General features: G+C 38.7%; 1 long non-coding RNA gene across 1 annotated transcript in view; it reads right to left on the reverse strand.

Annotated features, from left to right (window-relative positions):
- Positions 1-16,770, reverse strand: part of LOC107316319 — a 29,877-nt gene extending 13,107 nt beyond the window's left edge. The window contains exons 1-3 of the long non-coding RNA XR_001556287.1: positions 16,627-16,770; positions 14,046-14,124; positions 7,890-8,037 (exon numbers count right to left, since the gene is read on the reverse strand). This is a non-coding gene — a long non-coding RNA (uncharacterized LOC107316319). The remainder of the gene's footprint in view (positions 1-7,889; positions 8,038-14,045; positions 14,125-16,626) is intronic.
- Between the last annotated feature and the right edge of the window lie 5,744 nt (positions 16,771-22,514).

Genomic DNA, 22,514 nt, shown 5'->3' on the forward strand with positions numbered 1-22,514 from the left:
TTATCAAAGAACTTTGAAAATGATGTCTTAAAAATTGAAGCTGTCTGAAGAGTTACTGACAATTACTCCAGACACTGGTGGAAGGTATGGGTTGTTAGGACACATTCAGACTGGAATGAGTCCACCCTCATTTAAAATTTTGGATTGACCTGTTAAAAATTAATAACCCCATATTTCTTGCTACTTGTTCACTTAATGAGGAAAAAAGATAATAATAAAATAGCATTGCACAAATATAGTGAAATAACCAACATCAACATGTCACACAGTGTGTTCACTGAAGCCAAACAGGCTTACTTCTCAGTGCTACCAAGCATAATACCACTAATAATACATGAAATCCTTCCATTTCTTTGGTGAGGTTAGAGGTGAAAATGGTTACAGATCCTCACTGGTAGCACTATTAACATACACAGACGTCCCTGTGAAGTACTGCTAATAGAAATGACTATTTACTTACTCTAAATAAAAGAACAAATCTGATGCTATACAGGTATCTCCACCATAGATTTCATACAAAACTTCTCATATTACTCTCTCCAAAGCATTGTCACCAGCTGCACAACCCACAGCAGGTTTAGCAATGGCAGCTTGAGTACAATTCAGCACTCAGACAAGCAATCCTGCTCTTTGATGAACTAAGAAGTTTTAACTGTCAAACCAGTGGTGAGAGATAAGGTGAAGGTCTAATAAATACAGTGGATGGATTAAGAGATAAGAGTATTAAGTATCAAGGACAAATCTGAGCATTTACATTTTTCCCTAATGCATTTTTTATGTGCATAACCCTTTGTATTGTACTATATTTACTCTCTGAACTAAGAACTTCTGTGTGTCAGAGTAAATGTGAGGGATAAGGTGAAAGTCTAATAAATAAAGTAGATGAGCTGAAAGATATAAGTATTAAACATCAAGGACAAAGCAAAGCATTTACATTTTTCGCTAAAGCCTTTTTTATATTCAGTCTATTATTTCGCTGCTTTCTCATGCTATCTCTTGGTAAACTATCCAGCCAATCACTTGTCAAAGAATGCCTGAAAGTTTATAAAATGACAAAAGAAGTACAAACTATTTCTGTACATGAAGAGATATGCTCAAAGATGATTTTGAGATGAGATAGGTTCCAGACCCATCTGTAGCCATTTTTCATATATAGATAGTTATGAGTGGACCTCAGGTCTCTCTGGGAAAAATAGTAGGACTACGTTGTAATCTAAGAGATGTTAACCCCTAGCATTTGTCCTACTATCAAATAGCAACCTCAAAAAAAATTTCCTTTTTTAAGATTGTGTCAGCGTACAACATTAAGAAGGTACAAATAACTGCTACCCCAATGCTTAGCAGACAAGGACAGAGGTTTGAGAGTCCTCTGACTGTGAGAGCACACTGTGTGAACTGGACCAGACCTTCTGCCATTGCCACTGAAAGTCAAACATGTGCTAGATGTGCAGCACCATTATTTTTCTACCCAGTATGTTCTTCAGAGCTCGCAGGCACAGGTTTCAGAGAGGAGGTCACATCCTGCTAATAGTCACAACCAGCAGTATCTAGCAAGAAGAGCTACATGTACGTCAGAGGCTGCATCTACACTTCCATGTTAGCATGGGTTTCGGACACTCTACTCCTCGTGGACCATAAAAACAGGCAGAAAAACAGCTCACACTTTGTTTCCAGATGAGAGAGGCTCCAGACAGAGAAACTGAGATGCTGAGTTTCAAGCTCTGCTCTAGGTGTGGGAAAGATAGGCTTGCATCATTTGACAATGAAAACAAGCTTGTCTTGAGCACCGTTACCAAGGGCAGCATGAACACAGCAACACTTATGACAAGAAATCATGCTCAGCAGGTATTCAGGCATGGTTAAAAACAATGCTTATGAGTTTTAAAATGCTTTCTTAATGCTCCATAAATTCAGTGATCTCTTGGACTGAAAAACTTCGCTGAGAAAACGTACGTAGCTCTTGCAGAATGGTTCAAAACAGGAACAGTATGAACTAAGGCTACAGTTTAAAATAACTGCTGATGAAGAAACTTCTGTGGGAGACTTGCCAGGCTTATAAAAGAAAGAGATACTACAGCAGAATATAAAAGCAGATAAATAATAAATTGTAACTTCGTCTGGAGCTGCGAACTGTGAGAGTATTTATGGTTCCGAAAGGTTTTATGGGGAAAATGTTTTATTTTTTATGTTTTGAAATATATAGCAACATAAAAATGTAATGGTTGGCTTAACCTATAAAGAGTTTTCTAATCAGGAAGTCCCTGACAGAAGGTGGAATTTGTATCTCAGCGCAGAATTTATTTATTTTTTTTCTTTTCCTTTTAATTTTCTAAGTCTGGGATGCCTTGAAGTTGCTTGATGTTATAGGATAAATTTTCAAAGCTCCAGGCAGGAGAGGTGCCAACACAAAAACACATCAAGCAAACACTGAGTTATGTTTGTGCATCTCCTGTGCTGTGTTTTCATAATTTCTCTCATATATCTGCAACAAGATAACATTTGCAAATAGAGCAAAATTATACATGGAAATGGAGATTTTTTTTTCCTTCCATGTTATGTGTAAATTAATAAAGTAATTACACATTACATTTCCTGATCATTGAATTACTTGGTTGTTTGGTAGTTATTAGTGTGATTACAGAGTGACATAAACAACCGTGTGGCTCAAACACGCAATTATGCTCAATATATGCTGAGCTGACACACCTGGAACATATTTTGCTGATTTTGCAGGCAATTAATAAATGCTCATGCAAAAGGGCTTGAGCAAGGTGCTATAAATAATGCAGCAGAGTCCATTTTTTGTTCTGCATGTACTTGTGCTTGCACTGAAGCCCGCTGCTTTTGAAAGCAAACAAGGACAATTTAACTTGCTTATTGAAAAAATCCAAGTGAAATATCAAGGCAGTTTTTCTCATTATTAGCTTGTTGTCGTGTTATTTTCTTTCTGCTGATAACACACCTGTATATGGCATCGCACTGTATTAAGGAAATGCTAACACGACTCATTAGATCAAACCACAACCACCCTGGAGAACATGGCCTCGTAGTATCTTGAAAGGTGCTCAGCAACAACTAAAAGCTTTTATACCAATCAGCTGGCTCATGACCTCAAGAAACAAACACTTGTACCTCTCTAAGCATCTGACTGTGAGCACTGAGACTAACTCAACTCTGCCTCATTTCTTTAAGTGCACTGGCAGTAAGATTGGTTTTGCTGGCTGGGATGCATGTTAAAGGACTACTCCAGGACAAAGGTGTCCAGACAACACACTCCCTTCTTATGTGGTCACTTGAAGTGCACAAAGAGTAAAATGGGCCATACTGATACTTCTTTTGTCTTTTCCCTTTGCCTTGCTTCATTTTTTCCTTTTCTTGCCATTTCTATCTGTTCTGCATTGTGCTGATGTTTAATGCTTTTCACTGCAGTGGACAGTTTGGCCATTGGAGGCTGTGTACAGCTAATTCATGTCTCAGCACACGGGCTTATTCTCACTAGGCTAACATGGAGATAAAAGGGAGCAGCACATAAACAGGACTGTATGTGTACGCTACAGATATTTTCATCCTAAAAACTCTGGAACCTGTGGGATCAAGTGACCTTGAACAAAATTTTTCACCAGTTCCACAGCATAGCAAGTTTGCTTCACTCTAAGCTGATGACTTCAGCTCTGTTTTCTGCACTGGCTCAGTAATGCCTATAAATCTTGCACGTTTTGCTGCTAGTGCAGGTCCAGGTGCTATTGTGGCTTTTGGTGTTACTATAGTTATTGCTGTTTCTTTGGTCCCACTGGCATTCGAGTTGCTTCCCGAAGAACTGGAGAAGGCTGATTTATGAGAGTACTTGGTTTATGTAGAGAAACAAAAGAGGAGGAAGAAAGGCAAGAAGAATCTGGGCTGTGTAGCCCAAATTGTTCTCTGTAAGAAATGTTTTGATGTGAATTCAGAAAGAAAACCCACTTTGATTCCAAGTCTTTGTAAATGTGAATTAAACTTGAGTCACTAAATTGTCAATATTTTCATTGTACATTCAACTATTCTCCAAGTTTTTTAAGGTGAAAAAGCTTCTACTTCTGCTACATTTCTCTTGAGCCCTAGTAGAATCTGCATCTGAAACATTATTTTCAGGGAACAGATAATCAACAGCATTACAGGGAGTACTGATTCCTGTAATATTAGTGTTAGTAATACTGTATGTCCTGACCAGAATACCGCTGTGCACCTAGGAGTTAATGACCCACTGTGCTATGGATGGGAAGCTCATGGTTTGCCATTTGTGAATGGAATGTCCATTCAATGCTATATCACCGTGAGTTCCCAGCATCTAAAGGGATGTAAGACTGTAGTATTCTCTTCCTTTAGCGTAAGCTCTAATGAAAAACAACCTCCCTCTGACAAATGGCCTTACGCTGTGGGATAAAAAGCAAGAAAACTGTGCTCAAATGAGATATTTGAATATCACATATATTCTTGCACGCAATAAACTGCACACTAACTTGTTACAATAAACTGTGTGTAACTAAAAGTGAACAAGTGTAACAGATCAAGCCAGCTCCTATCGAGTCTTGATTCATTAAGAGGCAGACAGGCTGAAGCAAGGTATCTGGGATAAGCTGTGCAGGGTGTAATACTCACATTTATGCCAGAAAGTATTTCCTTTTATTCATTTTTATATTGGCAACCTGTGGAGTCAAAAATGGATGGTCTGACTGGACAGGCTTTAACAGAAAGGGCTCCCATTATGGCTCTGTTCTGCCCTGCTGGATATGCACAATGTAGCATTGTACTGAAGCCTCAAAAGGCACAATTGCCTTTCTAAATTCACGGCTGTTTGTGCAGGTTTGTATGGCATGCACACTAATGGTGCTTGAACAATAAGACTGTGACGTTTATTAGTAGTTACGTAAAGGAGCCCAGTAATGAGACCAGTGCTGTGGACCAGACTTAAAGAATTGATTTGGTCTCTGAATACTGAGGGTAGCAGAGGACCAACTAGTAAAGAAAGAGAACAGTGTTAATATAGTAAATAAACTCAGAAAATGAGTTCTTATTAACAGCCAGTACTTGTTTGAAAATTGCTCAGAAAAGCACAAAGCAAACTTAGTATCTGCTCTTGTTTTACCCAGGGCCTGGTTTTATTTTTCTCACAACTATGGTGTAACGCTTCCTGTCTTATGGCCACAGGTCAGGATGTAAAACCTCTGATCCACCTGTTTTTCAAACACAGGAATCATATTCAGTGCTTGAAAGTACTTGCATTCACATTCTGATATATGTATATAAGGAAATAGTAACACTGCTATATTCATGGGCGCCATTAGACAAGCATGATATGAAATCTTCCTAACCTACAGTTCAGTCCCTTTTGCAGGGCAAAGTCTTGGTGCACTGAGATTTGTGACTGCTTTCCACAGCTCCTTTCTGTGGATCTCTGCATGTCTCTCATACTCAGAAATCTGCAGGTCTGGTTGAAGATCAGCTCCGAAGGCTCTTACCCCACATCTCAGCTAAACTATCCTCTCAAGGGTTTTCACTGTCATTTTCTGTTAGGGAGTCATCCTTCCCGTTCTAATGACATATCAGAAAATATTGTGCCCCCCTAGTGGGTTGGTAGAAAATAAAGGCTCCATAGATAGTTTGGTCACTGACAACATGTCTCTTTGGTCAAGTTATTATTATTATTATTATTATTTAAATAAGGAATACAGTAAGCACAGATAGGCAAAGGTCACCATAACATTGTCAGAGGTGTGGTGATGTCACTTTGTGCTTTTGTTTTGCAGTAGTTAAGACAATACTGTGTCACCTCTATATGGTTCCCTGATATACTAAACACTGCCTCCTTCCATTAATTTCTGTGTGAACCAAGTGCACTCAGTATAATGCAGGTTTGCAGTTAGAGTAAATGGGAATGTTTTTTTTGACCTAAGTTTACTCTGGATCAGGTCCATGGTGTCCAGCAGTGAATTTACAGTGCCATCTAAGCCCTGCAGAGCATGCATGAGTCATCTCCGCGGTACTGAGGCAATCTCAGTAAATAAGAAGAGACAGTTTCCTTTTCAACAGGTGAACCAAATCCCCAAAGTAATTTTTTTTTTCTTCCAAGGAAGCAAAAGGTTAATTTGAAGTGCTCATGGCCTTCCATGAATCAAATGAAGTAATCCCATGTCTGAGTTTTAAAAGCATCCATAAATTAGCAGAGTGTAGTGTGCAGATCAAAAAGAGAGTTATCAAAGATTAATAACGAGAAAGAAGGGAGAGAGAGAGGGGAAGGAAAACTCTGATAGAAACTCTATCATAACTTCTACAGAACTAAAGAGTAGAATACACTTATTTGGGGTCTAGTTAGCAACGCAAACAAATCAGTAGGGAGGGAGAATGTGGACCATAAGGACTATGAAAAATAAAATGGGGAATGAGTTGAGTAAAACTGAACGTGGGAAGAAAAATATTAATAATCAAGATAAAAGATGCTGAGCTATTTTTATCCTATTTGGACCCTGGTTATCTTTTAATGCCAGCTCTACTCAAAAGGCAAGACACAACTTGAAATGGAATGCCAGTGGAAAACCAGGATTTTTTGGAAAAGGATTGCATCAGGTGGAATGAAAACTTGATTTCTCAGAAAAATGAACCAAACTAAACCAATCACACAAATAAAAAGGCTGCATTACGGAAGTAGCACTCAAGACTGTGAAGTGAACTCATTTTGTGTTTTTAAACTGCACTGGAAATTCTCCAAGCCATATTAAATTACCATGCATACACAGAGGATTGTTTATGCCTCCTAATCTTTAGCTGTGAACTAATGACCTCTAAAGCCCCCTGTGCTTAACGTTAAGCAATATGAGATAGCTTCATATCATCCATATATGCAGGGGCTGGATGCTTTTTAGCAGCTAGGATATAAGGCAAGCAATGAATACTAAGTTTCCAGTTTGACAAAGGAAATGATACAGAAAACCCTAGATCAAGTCTTTAATTTAAAAATCAGTAATTCTTTCATACATCCTGCTCTGAGGTCTGCTTGAGTAGAAACCATGTTGTGTCATCAAAATGGAGACTTTCAACCATAATAATAAAAAAAAAACAACCATAAAACCAAAAGAAAACAAAAAAAACCCACTATTACACTGCTGAAACACTGCTTTTCTACATTGTTTTGCATGTTTGCCTCTGGTTTAAATCTTACTGACCTGAGCAATCTTTGGGAGTTCATGTTTGCACAGTAGTTTGTTGGAAGGGTATGAGAAAATGACACAGAAAATGAAAAGACTTCCAAAAACAGTTGCAGAATAGGAAGATAGTGGAAACTGACACTTGGCTCTGTTTTTTTTTTTTTTTTCCATGGAAAACTATTTATAGTTAAAAAGCATGGGAAGAAAACACTACCATTTTGGTTGAAACAAGCTGGTAAAAACTTGCCTCTCACTGTGCCTTTAAAAGTTCTGATCTGCCAAGACTCCAGCTGCATCAGGGCCCTGCAGATTGGGGGAGTATTGGCAGCACTCAGTGCTCAGCTGCTCTGCGCTGTGCCATGCCAAGGAGGAGCGGAGCGGCTGTGCACTAAATATGACATCTCTGTATTTTGCACTGCCACAAATGGGAACAGAGCTGTTTCATGGAGAGGAAATAGGCAGCAAGAGGAATGAACATACCAAAACACTCTGTGCATTTCATCGAGTTTTGTTTTCAGTGCAACTCCGGCTACAAAATAGTCTGAACTACCTTATTTCTGAGACTTTGGTGGTAACATCACAGAGTACAAGATTCCAAGCTGTTTTCCCACACAAAGCAAACACTTTCCTTAGGGCTTGAGATGAGCACACAGAGCCAATAAAGGCTTTGACCCTGCAGAATCTTGTATGTAAAGCTCTTGTTGCAGGTACCAGCAGGAGGAATTCTTGGTTTGTATGTCTGCAATACTGCAAGATCTCTGCCCATTGTCCCCTTCTACTTCCAGCTCAGCCATGCTCTCCTGGTTTGTCTGCCCCCTTCGGGACCACTGTCTGTGCATCTCTTACCACTGTGATTTCTCTAGAAAAGTAGAGAGACAGTATTTTAAGCACTATGCTGAAACTGTGTGTAGCCTGCCCTAAAAGCTCTGTGTGCATGTAGGCTATACAGAGTAACTAAGACATTAAATAACACAGTTCTGCATGTTTACAGTAAGGAGATTAGTCCCCTTAACAATGCTGACATTATGTGGTAGAGGTTGCAAGAGACATGTTCAAGTCAGCAAACCTCCATCCTAGTAGCTTTGCTTCATTTTCAGGGGATCTTCTAACCTATTTCAGGTAAATATTATATCCTGATCCTTGTAGTCCCTCAGTGGGAGTTCTTTAAATGACCAAGGAAATGATAGCTTCTCCCTTCTCCAAATATGTCAATTGAGACCTGATCTAGTGCCTGTGCAAGTAGAACAGAAGTGTTCTCTTGCCTAAATGAGTGCTGGATTGGATCCTAAAAAGAGAGAAGCTCAGCTCAAACAGCAGGCTCTTTAGGCATCTTTCCTTGTGTGCTGTTGACTTTGCCTGCAAACTGCTGGAAAACCTGGACTGCGTAGTTCAACAGTTGTAATTGCGCAGATTGAAGTCATGTCAGTGAGCCATTGACTTGATTACTGAATATGTTCAGCTTGTTTTCCTCTAATATCATGCTAATTTATTGCTGAAGCATCACATTGGATTGTTTTATATGTCAATAATTAAAAATTGTGATTGGAGTATGAGACCCAGCAGTGCAATTAGAAAACTGTATTAGTAGCTGGGGAAAACATAAATATAATACAGCATAACTCATTTTACATGTTATTAATTTTTTCTTGAATGTGCCCATGTCTGTCGTACAGTTATCCAAAACATGATGAATAGCAAATCAATTGTCTCTCATTATTATTATGTTACTTTCAAATTAGATTAAAATCTTAAACTATGTTCTTCCTGATATGGTATTCTTAAATCTTTGAAAATTGCTTCATTTCAATATTTGTGTTTATGTTCCTCGCCTTCTCTTTGGTTTCAGAGGACAACTAAAAAGTGAAATAGAAAACACTGTTACATTTTGTTCTTAGAAACTGCTGTTTCAAAGTTTCTAATGTAGGTATAACTACACTAATGAGTAGCCATGAGTTAAATAGCTGAGCAGGCCAACTCTAAATACATTGGGGCCTCACTCTTGGTATTATCAAACTGCAGAAAAGGACCCTTCTGCCCATTCCACATCTCCCAGACCACAGCTCATTTGCTGAGCTGTCCAACAGCTTCTGCTCATACAGATCATAACTGAAGTTAAGCATAAGGTTAGAACGGCACCTACCAGGACATGGATTCCATGGCAAGTTTTGCAAAGGTAAAGATGCTAATGTCAGTGACCTAAAAACACACAGATCATTTAGTAGGCTGGTATAATATTTCCAAAGGTATCCTAATTTTGTGACAGCAGAAATTACATTGAAATGCAACAGGAATAATGTAAGGAATACATCCTTATTGAAAATGTAGTTTTTACGTTTAAATATTTAAATAATATGAGTCCAATGACAGACCATTAAAATTACACCTAACATGACTAGAGTTATGTTTGAAAATTACATTAAGTGCCCCTGAGATTTTTACTCCACAAATCAAACTATTTTGCAAAAAAAATGCTTAGCATTGGAAGTGTTTGCACAGTCTGTTGTACAGGGAGTGCTTATTTTTGTGGCGGTTGTGATAACAAGGAAATACAAATTGAACAGGTGTGGTATGACATAGAGAAAAAGGCTTGATTTGACATCTTTAAATAGTTTCAATCAACAGGAACATTCAGCATATAGCAGAATGAAATGATGCTTCCTAGCCCAAATACTGATGGATAACAGCTCACAAATTTGAAGTGTCACATCTCCACTCTGATTATAATTGTCACCATCTACCTTTGCAAACTGAAGATCATGTTCCTGTGTGTTTACACACCTGCTAAAAGAAAACAAGCTCTTGAGAGTGGTCTGCTTATTCATCTGCATAGCTGAAGCTCTTTAAGTAACACGGGTTCACACATTCATAATTATTTGATGATTAGAAACAGAAAATAGTGTAAGCATAATAGTAATGATACTGTGCTCAGCCATTTTCTAACGTGGAATAATTCAAACATGGAAACAGAAAACCTGGACACTGTTTGCATTTGTGCATTGTTACCTTAGAATTATAGAATTAAAAATTCTATCAAAGGCTTGAGTTGGAAGGGACTTCAAAGCCTACTTAGTTCCAACCCTCTGCTACTGGCTGGTTGCCACCCAGCAGATCAGGCTACCCGGGGCCTCATCCCAACTGGCCTTGAACATGGATGGGACATCCACACCTTCTCTGGGAAGCCTGTTCCAGTGTCTCAATAGAACAGAACTACTGAAATAGCTCTCTATCTCTAGTTAACTCAGATTATACGCTTTCTGACTGTACATGTCTAGGATGATGATTTTTCGATGGGTAAACAAAGCTTCAAGAGTTATGATCTTCTGCTCATCTTATGAATACCCAGAACATTCCAGGAGTCATTAAGACTGAGTTATAGCATTTCATCATAGTATCATAGTCTCGTGCGGGTTGGAAGGGACCTTAGAGATCATCGAGTCCAACACCCCAGGATTCGAGCCTCTGTGTAGCAGAGCGGCACTTCTACCACTTGTGCCACAGCGGGGATTTGAATCCAGGGCCTCCGGTGTTGCAATGCGGCATTCCTACCACTGCGCCACCAGGGCACACAGTTAGTAGAAGCACCTGTACACGTTATTTTAGCTTGGGGAAAAGTTTCATTTGATGAATCAGCAACAAACTCAAGCTAAAGAATTAACACTGAAGTTTTCTGGATTTTTAGGCACAGAGAGAAATCAAATCAGATTAAATGACATTTATAGTTAGAAGAATATCTCTGTGAGGTAACAGACTGGGGTTATTTTCCAGGTGTTATTTTCTTCTATAATTTTTTTAAATTCCCTGTTTTAAAGATGACTCTTTGTAACTACTAGACCCGGAATGTCAACTGTGTATCTCAAACCATTGCTATGCCTTTCCATAAGGAACATTAATCCTATGTGAAGTGTTAAAACCCATTTTTAAAACTGAAATGACGTTCCATATGCTCCTCTGTATCACTGATAACCTTTTATTCTAACAGTAAAAACATATTAAATTTTTTTTTCAGTGAGGTAGCAATTTGCTTTGTGCTGAACTTGAAGAAAGCCAGAATATTATGAAATTAATCACGCATACTCAAAGTATAAAAAAGAAGAAGTAATTGAATACTCAAATTCCTTGCTGCTTTGTCTCCTCAGGATTGGAAATGGTCTCTCCAAAGATGCGTGCACTAAAATGCCATGTTTAGAAAAGCCTTTTTAAAAAAGGAATGTTAGAAAATCAAAATATGTATTCTTGTAATGCTATCATTTGAGAGTGATGAAAAGTTTATAGCTGTCTTGAGCAACTATACAAAAAAGAAGTAAAAAGGGAGCGATAAATTTGAATAAGTATGCAGAATTCCATTGTTTTTCCCAACATGACCAAAGGCCACGCAGTTAACCCGGAACGCCTACCATGGCTGAATATTTAAAGTAAAGTAGGTAGCAGTAATTTTTTGTACATGTTCTAAGAAGCAAAACAAGAGTAAATGAATACTCCTTGTGTCTTAACTAGCCTACCAAAAAATCTATTAACTTCTATTTAAAAGTATACTGATGATCTTGAAAGTTTAAAGACAACCTTCTGTTAATTATATAAGCATTGTGTCCGGTCTTGCCTCAGTAACTGTAATATCTAGATATTTCTCTTGTTACCATTTGTTCTTTTAACAGAAATTATTTATTTTACATTAACTTCTAGCAAATTGCCCTGCTATCTTCGCTGTAGGATGAATTCTCCCAAATTATATGAACATGTAAGTTTGGAAAGGTTTACAGTGATTGATGCGGTACATTGTTTGTGCATCAATAAACCCAGATGGCTACATGTGATTGCTTTATAACAGTTATTGCTGGTATATTTTAAGGACTGCTCTTTGGTGTAATCTGGGCTGCAAAAAGCAGCAGCAGTGTTTTAAAAAGACATTATAAATAATCTTTCAAAACATTTAAATGTCAGCTTACACCAGTTTCTTTTTGGAGAAACCAGTCTTGTAGTGCTCTTATTGGTTCATTCTCAGACTCCAGCCCTACGTTTGTATTTGCAGCTCCTTGACAGAAGGAGTGATCTGGAGGAGTCTCACAGACTCCCTGGACTATGAAGGGGTTGGTAAACCCCACTTAATTACTTCTCTGATTAAGCCCTCGTGGTTTTTACGTGGAATCACTCTCTTTCAGCACCTAGTCATGTGCTGCCAGAAACATTTAGCGTGCACTTTTGTATTGTTTCTCCCAGCTTGCTTACTCATTTGTCACAAGGCTGTAACACCTATCTCAAACAAAAATAAGAGCCCTAAAGGGTAATGCTGTCTCCAGAGAGTAAACTCAGATTTTTAAAGGCTGAGTCATTCCCATGCTAGCTCTGGCCACTGGATGTCAAGCTTGCTTTAGGATTGCACTGAGCTTCACTGAAAAGACTTGTTTAATCGGTTTGTGTTTTATTCACTTGACAACTAAAAAGGAAAAGATTTTATGTGTTCCATTTATGCGGATTCTTACAGACATAACATTGTCTCTGTTGTCGTCATGGGGTCCTGGGTAGCACTGGCCCAGACACTGGTGGCCTCTCGGTTCACCTGGAAATCAAGTCTGCACTTCTAATCTGATTGCTCAAAATGAGAGGTAGGTCAGAAGTCATATACATAAAATTCTTCCTGAGCTGCAGAGTGAAAAGTGTTCACTGAATGCAGTGGAAGAAAGATTATATCCGAACTTTTGCTCACTCTGAAAACAAAGCCAGTGCTGTGTGGCTGGTTAGTAGAATATCCCCTCATGACACGGATTTTCTGCTGTGTGCACATGCAAAACTTGCATTTCTTGAGAAAGAAAGTGGGTATCATATTTATTTTATGCCTACAGGGCAAGCCAACTTACTGGCTCCTTAAGATGTGCATTACATTTATGCCTTCCTATAGGAATGAATTTAACTTCAGGAAACATGACGAATGGTATGGAGCAACTTACAAAATTCCATCACAATTTCTCTTCTGCTCATTGAGGAGGTTTGCAGGTCCACTCAATATGCTATATATATAAGTATTGTTTCATGCTGGGAAAATGGCTTGTTAAAAAATAATAATAATAATAATAAAGGATATGTCACAAGGAACATTTCTGAATGAGCGGTGATTTAATAATTGCCATTCAGAAAAGAGAAACTGCCATGCTAGAGATATTCTTCAGAGAAGAGTGCTGATAAATAATAAAAATACTGTGGGCTGGACACTTTCTGCTTGACCCTCCTTGTGATCCTATGGCTAAATACATCACAAGACTTTTCTGGAACTAACTTTTAGCTCTGTGTTTCGAATTAGGCATGTCTGTAAAGATTTGGAAAGGAGTTACAACAGACTGTCCGGAGGCCATCTGAAATAAAACATTCAATTTTGAATGGATGTGAACAGTCCATATGGTTATTTGCTTTCCCTCAGAAATGAATGGCTTCTGTAAACTCGGTAACTATTTTCATTCCCAGGTAGATCATTCAGGGATTGCAGTCATGTTTGCAGTGTTATTTCTGCCCCCGCAAATCCAGCCATCCTCACTTTAACACAATGCCTTCAAAATTGTTTTCTATACATAAGTCAAATATAAATATCCAAAACAATGTCCCAGTTTTAACTCTGCTGTTTGGCAGGCATATTGGCATCCCTTCTTTTTCTCACTGTGATTCTAAACTGTTTTCTGAGAGTTATCGCTCTCAGGCATACAGATTTCCATTGCCTTTCCTCATCTCAAAACACATTTCTGAATCGTCTAATTTCCTTATTTATAAACAAGATATGCTAAAACTGCAGGGTATTGGTGCCTTCATTCAAATTTAGACTGCAGATTTTCAGACAAAACAAATATGTGAAATGGCAAAATGGTAAGGAAAACAGTATTCTACCTGTCACGCTTGTCTCCTTCCTTTTGACACAGTACGGGATCACAATCTGAGTTCCCATGAGGTGGTCCATGCATTGCATCTGTAAAAAATTATCATCCTGATTAACTTTGCAAAGATAAAAAAAACCCTCCCATATTTATCATTTTTATCATGGAGCTTCAGGCACTCCGTTCTTCTCTTTGAAACATGAAGTTGCATAAAGGCAAATTTAGAAACCAGCTCTGATTTTTGAATTTCCTCTCTATCTAACATGCTCAGGGAAAGGAAGCACATTCTTTAATTGTTTGGTATTTCTTTAAGGACAGATCTGGCAGCTTTGATAGGATTTGCCATTCAGAGTACATGCCCCCAAGGTGCTGTTCTAGAGATGGGAAGGGCAAGATGGTGACTGATATCTTTCAGCTTCTGTGCCACTTCATAAGTAAGTCACGACACTTCTGATATCTACGTGGCAAAATTGCACATAGCCTTTGGGCCTGCTTGGTTCTTCTAAATTGTGCTTTTTGTAACTTATTTATGCAATTAACTGGTGTTGTCCAAGTACTACTATATAAAAACCTAGTGAGTCCATTGGTGTCTTAGTTCCTTTAATGCAGTAACTTTTGAAATGTCTTTTTTCTTGAGTTTTATGGTACTTAATAAGAATTATTTAAATGGCTCGGTCCTACTTCCTAGCATATGGTTTTCTCAGTCCAAGAATCCATTAGAATAAACAGAAATGGATATTCATAAAACTTACTTTTTTAAAAACACCATGTGAAATTGAGATCTACACCAAGTAGAATCAAACTGGCTAAAGCCCTCCTATAGCTGAGTTACTCTGTCATCAGAGTCTAAGATTCCAGGTCTCTGTTTTTGCTGCAAACCCTAGACTGCGTGTAGGGCACAAAGTCAATGAGGCTTAGAAAGGATTTTTTAAATGAAAAAGTCATCTTTAATTTCAGTTATAGCACCAGTTGATCCCCAGAACAAATATGAACTGCTCCAGAGATGCCATAGTTTATGAGCAGAAAAGCTCTTCTAAATTACATTATATACTCACATAGTCCTTAATAAGATGGCATGGAATGTTAAATATTAACACTGGCAGAGAGAGACTCTGGTGTTCATAGCAGATCTATATGTTTTTAATTTTGGTGGCATTTATAACTAAATGCTCTATGGTGCTTAGTGTTCCGTGAGTTTAGGAACTGACCATATCAGGGCAGGGAGAACTGTGAATTCTGAAGCTATGGGGCAAAGTCTCTGTGCCTCTGTATTCTGTAAAGAACCTAAATAGGGTTTTGGTACATTTGGGGATTTAAGTAGCCCTACCAAACAAGGAGTCACGCAGCCACTAGAATCTGGATGTTCTTGATATCAATCTTACCATAACTTTCCTGTTGAAATTACTGTATCTTGCTGAACCTGTCTGCAGCTTCCTCAAGAAGGACTACACCCAAATTAAGCATAGCAAATCTGTAATGTCCATATTTCTGGAACTTTCTTATTCAATTTTGGGGTTTTTTTAAATGAAGAAGAGTTTCCTTTACTTCCACTAAGAAGTGTTAGGAACTACAGTGAAACATGTATTGGAAACCCTTGAATGACAAAAGGTGAAACCTAGTTTCTGTTTTAAGAAAACTAGTCTCTGAGAGAACTGCACGTTCTGTGTATTGTAGCCACATACTACTGACTAACTAAAGCCCCTTCCTTTTCACCTCTTCTGTCTTGCAATTTGTGATCCCTGTGACAAGGTCAGCAGAGCTAAGTATTGACCTCATTCCAATTGATAATAGCATAGAAGAAGCTGACGTTCTCATTCACTCTCTCCCATAGAAGAGGATATTATTGTTATCTGCTTACAGTTTTCCACATTTGAAAAAAATATGTTCCATGCTGTCAGATGCAGGCTTTTTATAGAGTAAAAAAAAATCAAAGCTGCTGTAAGTGAAAAATGTAGGGGCAAGCCAACCTACTTAGTAGTAGAGGAAAATAAAGATGTGGATTTGTCAGTAGATGCCACCAGGTGAGGTTTCTCATGCAAAATAATTATTTGTTTTTAATTATTGAATTAATATTGAATTACTTTTCAAAAGATTGGTCTGAAAAGAAGGCCTAGACTTACAGTGTCAGTTAGAAATTTCAACCCTAAATAACACGTGGCATACAGCACAAAGTAACTAAAAATACCACCTCGGTCTCTAAGTTGACATTGTTTCACTGAGGCCAAGAGATCTCTGTTAATTTGCTTTGGACCAGAATTACAAATCTATTTATGTGCCCAAAAGAAATGAAAGACCTTTGAAGTCTACTATACTCACACCGAAGGGAAGTGTGGGGTCAGAAGGAGCAGTTTGAGCTGCCAAGACTTTTAACTTGCTCCACTGTTTGTCATATGCATTAAGATGCACTAATGTGCCACTGTATTGCTGTGCTGCCTACAGCATGGAATGCTCTCAGCGGTGTGGCAAGACAGGGCTTCTTTATCAGCAGCACACCTTGTACATCTTGACCCTGCAGACTAGCCCCCACCTGGGAGGACTCCTGGACAGGAAAGACTGGGGTGAGGTTATAGTTAGCTTTCATTCATGCTTCTTACCAACTAATACCAAGGTGTTTGAAAAGCCCCTTGGGAGCATCACCACCATAAGGATGTTCTTCAATTACACGTGTCCATTCTAGGCCATCTGATGGGTTCTTAGGAAAACTGTTTCCCAACAGCAGCAAAGCTTCTGTCTTAGAGGTTTCTGGAGAAGAAAAATAAACAATACTCAAAAAAACAAACAAACAAAAAAAAACAACCCCAAAAAATCACCCCACCTCTTCTGGGTCATATTACTTTACTACATGCTTCAACATCCTTAAAATTACGCTGTTGTTTGCCTGGCATTTAGTAAAATCAGCCCTTCAGAGCTTGTTTCTTGAGAGTCTGCCCTCTCGAGGCAACTGTTTGTCATGTTCAAATCTTAACGAGTAAATGTAAACACTTGTACTCAAATATCAAGGCTTATTCTTTTGCTTTCCAAAGCACTTGTTTCTTAATGACATGCCCCAAGATTCATAACCCTGTAAAATTCATATCATAGGTCCAGATTACACGTACATGAGTATAATGGAGATACCATAGCACATGCAAATTTTCTGTCGAAGGCAGGGAAAGAAGAGGTTGACTTAGTCAAGAAGGACTCCTCCTGGTTGCTAACCACTGCTGCATTTCTGGATTCACTGCATATAACTGTCAAAGGGTCAAGGAGGGCCATTTCCAGCTCTCATTAGTGTGAAACAGAATTATTAATCATCGTATAACTTACACAAGAGGATTGAGTGTCATCAGGGAACCTCTTGGAAATGCAAGAAGCACTATGCTCCACCTCTGCTTATTTTCTACTGCTACCCACCACTTATACGTGAAAAGCCAAATAAGACCCTTTATGTACAGGCAGGAAGATAAGAGCACCCTGATCTCTGAAGGGTTTGCAATCTTAATACCTGACTGACAAAGGATGAAAGAAGTAAGTATGATGTCTGTATTTCCCAGCTAAAAAAGCGAGGCACAGAAAGGTAGGAAGATATGGGTATGGACACTGGGCGGAATCTGGCAAAGCCGAGATGAAGGACCCAATGCTGGGAGCCCTGATGCAGAAGGTACCAGGAGGCCTGCAAAATACTCTCATCCTGATGCCTTGTCTCAGTCCAACAGATGGTATTTTTTCTTTGCTTCTCTCAAATTTCTAGAGCATTAGGTTACACTGCTCATCCTACAGAGAAGAGGTGTTGTCCTCCTAGATGGGAGTGGAAAATGTAGAAGCTGCAGTGAAGATATAGTTTCAATATATATATATATTTAAAAGAAATTGAATAATTAGTCTTGTGTAAATAATGTAATCTTTATATGTTTTTGCTAATAACAAGATGCTGTATCTGTGACCTTTATCTCGAGTAAATATTCCCACTGAGATAAATTTTAGGGGGACAAAAAGCTACAAATTTGCATTCCCTTTATAAACAGCTAGGGATCTACATACAGCAGAAGAACAGCCCCGAGTCACAAGCCTGTGCTGTGCTACCAAATAACATCAGATTATTTAGGAGTCCAGTGATGGTCAGAGAAGCACGCAAACAAAAGAACAGGTACAGACTTCCTCCATGGCTATAGACTTCATTCGTGGTCCACTTGAATTTCTTGTGAAGACAATCTGTGAAAGGCATGGCATCCTCATCATCCATTATGGGCAGATCTGAGTCATTTCAGTCACTCACTGGTCTAGGCATCAGGATGTTTTCCTTCATGCAGGATGGCAATAAGCAGAATGACATACTTTTTTTTCCCTTGTATGTTTTTCCCAACTTCTATCACAGTATTTTTATCTGCTGTCATTACATAGCGACTCATCCATCAGACAAATCTGGTACATCTCAAAATACCATAACAACGAAAGGGAAAAAAAACAACACAGGAAGATATATGTAACTGTTTGTTTAGTTTATCTTCATGTCCAAAGGGACTAATTGATTTTAAGTGATGTTTTATAGAAATAGTTGATATCCAAAGCAAAAACCTAATGTAACAAATTTCAGCACAGATGGTATTTTGGTTGCAGTCAAATAAGAAAAAGTGGCATATAGCAAATGAGAAGTAGAGAAGATTTCAAAATTAATCTAGTAAGCCTTGAAAGACAGTTGGAAAAACAACATTTTATATGTTCAGAAATTAGAAAGATGGCTTCTGGTAAAAATAACACAAAAGGCCCTTAATGTTGAAATGAGCTGGAAATACATGGTGGGTTTGGGACTGAACCTCACACAGGTGAGAGTAAATAACGGGCCCTTTTCTGAGTCCTTTAGTCCTTTGAGTACCAAAAGTCCTTTAGTCTGTAACATTCTCCTTATTCTCCATATTTTTGAATGTTCCATTTGAGGACCAGTACTGAAGTGGTGCTTGCAGTGCTATGGATGAAGGGGAGGGTCTAAGCAGCTTTTGTACCATGAAACAAAACATCTTCACTCTGTAGACCCTGCTCCCTTCAAATAGTAAGTCTGGCTTAGTATTCTATGTATAAACAGTTCTCCTTAGTTCATAAACTTGTAAACACAAACCTGAGCACCAAAACAATAAAGCACCAGTACTGGAGCTATGTACTATATACTGTATACAGAAGAGGTTTTAACTTTGTAGAGCAGCACAGGTAGGTACAGCTGGAAAATCTGCACAGACAGAACACAATTACTGCCATCTCCTGTGCAGACTGAACTTCACGTAACATCCTGTGCTATAATACTGAAAGCTGAAGGTCTGTGAGGCTCAAGGAGAAGATAGGGCACACTGCTGGAGGGGAAATCCAGTGGACAGGACTCCAAGCGGATGTTCCTGATCTACGGATAATTGGCAGTTCAGGGACTATCAGGGGAAGTGTCAGACTTCTTTGCCATGGTCCTCAGCTCTCCCCTGGCCATCTGCCTCTAGCCACTGCTTTAACAGGTTACTGGACAGACATATTCTGCAGTTTGGTGACAGGAAAGGAATGTTGTGGAAGTGCTTAAAAGCAACATTACAGTTAGTGGAAAAGTTCCATGTCCCTATGTGTTCCTTGAGCAAGGTTGATGTTTCACAGAATTGTGCAGACAATCCGGAAATGAATTAAATGTTCAATAAATAACAAAAAAACAATCTTTCTTTGAGTTTAAGTATGTTCAGTTTTGGGCTTGCTAGGCACCTATTTTGTGCGTGACTGAAAATCTTAGATTCTGATGGAGGTAAATTATTCAAGTTCATCAACTCTGGCATTAACAATGATCTTCTATTGTAATACACTGTATATTCACATTTTACATCCACTGACCATTAACACTCTTTCTTTTACCTATTCCACTGCTGCTGAGGGATGTATTATTTCCTGCAAGGCTTTGACAGATACAGACAAGAATCTGCAACGGGAAATCCTTCACTTCTTGTTATCTGCAGGTTTTGTTAACTCTTCTAAACTAAATCTCAAGACTCGGATGTTCACATTCATTCTTATTCTATATGGACTCTGCAGTGAAACAATTAAAATTGTGTCTGAAATGCTGAGGTTTCTGGCCTTGAGAAGACAGCATTTGTTTTAGTTCCAGGATTGTCTGCAACTTCAATGATAATGGAATCTGACATGTAATATAATTATTCTGCAAATAAATAATTAAACTGAAGAAAGCAGGGCAATTTTAACTATTTATAGAAAGTGTTCTGAAAGACATTACAGACAATGATTTCTTTCACTTTAAGACAATGGAGTTCACTAACATTTCTGCAAGATGTTACACAGAATGAAGACAGACAGCGGCGGGGGTTCCCTGTGCTCTCAACTACGAGTCTGTAGTTGTATAAGCTGTAAGTGGCAATCAGTGCTTTTTACTGCAGTTCATACAACCTCGGAGTTATATGAAAATGATTAAGGAAATTGGCAATGCAAGGCCTTTTCAAGTGAACTTGTTTCCTTACACGGAAAGAAAATGCTCACCTCCCTTCATTAAAGCCACTAGATCAGTACTGAACAACCACTCTTACCTAATGCTGTACCTTTACCCTAGCCTCCTCTGGTATATATGCAAAGAAAATGATTGCAAGCTATGTCAGTACCTCTGAGTCTGAATCTCCATGGGGGACTAAATAAAGGAGGTAACAGTTGATAGTATTTCTGTTTACATCTCTCTATTGCCACTGGATATCGAGTTGATATCACTGGAAGAAGTCCAAATGTTGTACATCTAAACAAAAGCACTAATTATACATTAAGATAGCAATTACTAGACTGCCACTGACGCAAGCCCAGGCTGAAGGCCTTAGATGTAGGTATGTACACCGGAAACACATAAGCTATGGTGAGATTGTTGACAGGTTTATGAAGTAAAACAAGAGTTTGTGCCTAATGAGGCAAAGAGTGGAGTCATTTCTGTAAGGAACAGCCATGTTTTGTCTTATCTGCACAGAAGAAATACAGACAACTTAGAATTAGTGCAATATAAAATGCACTACTGTGTTCAAGGTTTGTATAAGGAATTACTCAGAATACTGCAAGGTGTAATATTCTTATAAATAAAACAATACTATTTCAGACTCCAAGAAGTAGAGATTTTCTCTCTTATTTTCTCAGTATGGTGGTACCCAGAGTTCTAGTTAGACTGACAACAGCAAAGCCTCCACCATTAGGATCTTTAACATTTGTTGGTTTTGAGTACTTAGGAGAAATTCAGAGCAAGCCTACTCACCTTAGGTTTCTTGAATTCTTTAGGAAAACATGTTAATCAGTATGAACCTGAATGAGAGAACTCCTTTCAGCAAAACCAACGCCCTCTTGTTTAATCAGCAATACCTTGCCCAGAGTTCCTTCTGAATTACAGCATCTCAGTTTTCAAACAAAACCTGACATCTAACCTAGCATTTGAGATGCTGCTCAGTGTATGACTTCTCTAGAGAGAAACTCTGCTGAGTTCTGCTGCTGCTGCACCAGCAGTGCCCTACCAGCAGAAGGAGAACTCCCTGGCTGACAACCACTTTGCAGAGCTGCCTTTTGTTGTGTTTGAAAACCAGAAAGTTCTTGAACCTGGGAAACAATTTCAATCTGCTTTTAAAAATGATAAGAGCTGGCAGCGCAGCTCAAAGCCTTCCTTGGCTCATACAGAGATCCCCTGCTATCTCCTGACCGTTGGTGTGACTGGTGCATAAGCATAAGCATCAACCGTAGTCCAGATAATCCACCTTTGTGCAGCAGGAGAAGCTTCACCTGCATACATTACACTGCTGTTGACCTGCCTGTGGCTCCAAAGTAATTAGTGGTAAGGGAAAAAAGGGGAATAAGCCCCTCAGTTTCCCCAAGCATTTGAATTTGCAAAGTAAAATTTATACAGTGAGAGAATAAGCACTAAGTTCTAATAAAGTGCTAAGTAAACGCTGCAACTTGCTGTTACCACTTTTCCATGTATTTGCTGTGTGCTAGCAATGGCCTGAGCCAAAAGGACAATTCACACCTATGAATCTCACTGATTGTGGCACTTAGCCCAGAAGAGAGCTCAGTCAGAGGACCAGAATCTGCTAGGATGGCAAACAAACTGCACATAGCAAGTATGAAATGAGGACAACTTGTGGAATCCCATGAGCACAAGGTGTGAAAGAGGCTGACCTGGCCTCGGATTCAAAGTTTTGCAAGTTAATCTAAAGCTGAAAAACTCAATTTGCTTTTGAGGAACTGCTGGAGGAAGCAGCAGTCATGTAGATAGGCAAAGCTCTGCATTTCCAGACCTTTTCCCTCTTGAGGACTATTTATAAGCACTTTAACCATTAGGGGTCAGTTATTACTTGCACCTTAACTCCTTCTCTGGTAAGATCATAGTTCTGAGCTTGCAGTTTTCTCCTTTGACTTGTTTTATCAGAAGTGGACTGTTAATTAGAGCAAGGGTTTGGCTCCCTTTACTGTGAAATATAATTCTGTTATCAGTGCAACCACATTCTGC

The sequence above is a fragment of the Coturnix japonica genome, chromosome 7, assembly GCF_001577835.2.
Source record: "Coturnix japonica isolate 7356 chromosome 7, Coturnix japonica 2.1, whole genome shotgun sequence".
Lineage (NCBI taxonomy): Eukaryota > Metazoa > Chordata > Aves > Galliformes > Phasianidae > Coturnix > Coturnix japonica.